Source organism: Corylus avellana, chromosome ca2, assembly GCF_901000735.1.
Source record: "Corylus avellana chromosome ca2, CavTom2PMs-1.0".
NCBI lineage: Eukaryota > Viridiplantae > Streptophyta > Magnoliopsida > Fagales > Betulaceae > Corylus > Corylus avellana.
The window spans coordinates 44546473-44549642 of record NC_081542.1 but is presented as its reverse complement, the minus strand read 5'-3'; the positions used below and the strand labels follow the sequence as shown (position 1 = coordinate 44549642).

At 31.3% G+C, this 3170-nt stretch overlaps 1 long non-coding RNA gene across 1 annotated transcript; it reads left to right on the top strand.

The window, feature by feature from the left end:
* Positions 1-2447: 2447 nt before the first annotated feature.
* LOC132168706 (uncharacterized) lies at positions 2448-3170 on the top strand. Its single transcript, XR_009438915.1, has 3 exons — positions 2448-2505; positions 2589-2700; positions 3060-3170. It is a non-coding gene; the product is annotated as an uncharacterized LOC132168706 (long non-coding RNA).

Below are 3170 nucleotides of genomic sequence, written 5' to 3'. Positions count from 1 at the left end.
TAAACGCTCATTTTTAAATAAAATTGTGAAAAGATATTTTGTTTGTGAGTGTGTATTAAAAAAAAAAAGTTGAAAACGTGAAAAAAATCTCCGTTTTTGCGCAACTTGCAATGTTGTGCATTTTGAAAACTTAAAAAAATAAAATAAAAAAATTATTATTATTATAACTAGTTCGTACTTTTGCTCTTTCGAATGAGAAATTTTGGTTCCACCCTATATATATATAAGTATTATAAAATAGAAGGATGTTGTGAAAACTATCCCTTAATTTTAAGCTATGTCGTCATGCATAAAAATAAAATAAAATAAAGGTAAAGTCTATGTGTCCTTTCAAACTATTACAAAAAAAATAAAATAAAAGAAAAAGAAAAAAAGAGAGTAAGGATGCGTTTGGGAGTACGTTTTTAAAAAAATAATCTGCAATTTTAAACCAAATCTCAATTTTAGGGTGTTTGGGATTGCAATTTAAAAAACGCAAATTTTAAAATCGCAAAAAAATCTGCGATTTTCATAAGCTGATTAGAGGGTGCTTATTTGAAAAAGTGCGAATTTAAAACAAAATCACGATTTCTATTAAAAAGATATTTGGCGCAATAATTTTCTTTTTTTGAGCGGGAATGAAAAAAATACAAAGAATACCCACCTACAATATATTAAAAACCTTCTTTTCTCTTTTTTTTTCTTCATCCTCTCTGTCTCGTTCATCCTTTCTCCGCCCTGTAGCAGTGTGCGTCGCTGTTGTCCATCTTCCCGCCCCTCTACTAGGTAATAATCTCACCATAATATTTTCTTTCTCTCCATATAACTTCTTTGCTTTTGTAAAGCTTTTCACTATTTGGTGTTTGGTATTATTTTATGTGGTTTGTATGATTACTGTGCCTTTTTATATATGCGTTTATGTTCTTCGACCATTTCTACAGAGTAAAGTCGTGATTTTTTTTTTTTCAAAATTTTATTTAGATTACCGTGCATGCATAGTGATCTGCAATCCATCATAGAATGCAATGATAGATCACTATACACGCACAGTAATGTGATAGTGCGTGTACAGTAACCGTGTGAGGCTTTTTCTTTTAAAAAAAATATATTGTACAGTGACCAAGATGATGATTTTTCCCAGGTCACTGTGCACTGCATAGTGAAGTGCACAGTGACGATTTTTTATGACTTTTTTTTTTTAAAGGTACTGTACAGTAACAATTTGTAATGGATTTTTATTTTTATTTTTTAATGGGTATTGCACTCTAACAGTTTGTGATATTTTTTTATATATATTTTTTAATGGGTAATAAACAGTGATAATTTGTGATATTTTTTTTTAATTTTTTTTAAAAATTTTTCTCATTATTAGTTTAATTTCATGGATTGTTCTTTTATTTTTTATTATATGTCTATTTGGAATATGTTTCAAGAAAAAAAAAATACAAAAACAAAAAAGCATATAGAAACAAGTAATGTAGCAATATATAATTGCCTAAGTAAAAAACTCAAAGTTAATATCAAATTATAAGTCATACTTTAATTTGCATAGGTGTTAAAAATGGAGGCTTATAGACAATATTAGTTATTTTACTGTTATAAAGAAATGTCATTATTGTTAATTTGGTCATGAAACCGCAATTATATGCTAATGTTATCCAAACACTCAATTAATAAAAAAAGTACTTTTTAACATGTTTTACCAAACGCCTGTGTGATTTTAAAAAGTAGCGATTTTAAAAACGCAATTTTTAAAATCGTACTTATTGAAATCACACTCCCAAACGGGCCCTAAGATTTGCATTTGAGGAGCCTAAAAGTACTTTTAATACTCAAAAAGTTCATTTGATTAAAAAACTATTCGTTTGGTAAAAAAATTAAAAACACTTTTAAGGATCTAAAAAGTCTAAAAATAGCTAAAATGCATTTTTGACAAAAGCTTAAAAATGAAGTTTTTACTCAAAAGTTTTTTTTAACTTAAAAGCTGTATTTCTCAAACACAATCCCAAACAAACTCTAATGTTCACGTGCCTATCAAATTATCATCTAATTGATAATATCTTCGTAAACTTTTAATTGCAGCAATGCCCTCAAACTACCAAATCATTAACAATTTCATCTTAATGACGAAATTTCCTTTAGTAAAATAAACCATTCAACTCATCTATTAAAAGTTGAAACGCAAAAAGCCCGCCCTCTTTCTCACACTTCCAACACCCAGCAGCTCCTGGCAATCGCCACCGCTCAAGCTCTCCTCCTCCTCCTCTTCTTCTTCTTCTTTCACTTCATGCGCACTTGCATTACATTTCTCTCATTTCTCCGCCCCCAAACGGGGTCGTCTTACTGGAAGTGTGGTAGTGCCTTAATCTTCTAGGGTTTTATATGTTCTTCGCAATTTATTAGTCTCACTGATTCAATTACTGATCTCTGATCGAGCACCCTTTCGAAGTTTCATCCAAGAAAACCGACGATTCCCAGCGGGTGCTTCCTTTTCAGCTTCAATTCGACAAACCAGTCGCCTCTCAGGTTTTCAATGTGGCTGTACATGTGTGCTGTGCTGTGTGTATATGTGTGCGTGCATTTTCTAATTCGGGGATTTACAATGGCAGATAAAAATTTCGGAATGGAACCCCGAGAAGGATTTGCTGGCCATGGTTACGGAAGACTCCAAGATTTTGCTGCATCGTTTCAATTGGCAGAGGTTGTGGACAATTTCTCCTGGTGAGATCTCTCTCTCTTTTGCCTACCTCAATTTCCACGACTTGTATTAATCTGTTGCAAATTTCAGAATCCAAATTAAGTCGTTCAGTTGGTTGATTGTTGTAGTTTCCTATTCAATTGATCATAATTTGGTATTACTTCAACACACACATGTATATATCTATATTTGTATGTGTATATGGTATGCTGCTCTGATATATATATATATATATATATATATATATATATATATAAAATTTTCTTATTTTTTATTTAGGGTTCAAATTTTGCATTTAGGGTTCAAATTTTGCTGATGAATTTCATCTCGAAAAGTGCCTTAGTAGTGCATGTACTTACTGAATTTCTAAAACATTTTCTAGGAAGGTGCATAACATCATTATGTTGGCGACCTGATGGTAAAGCCATAGCTGTTGGGCTTGAAGATGGAACAGTCTCACTGCACGACGTTGAAGTTAGTAGCCTTACTTTAT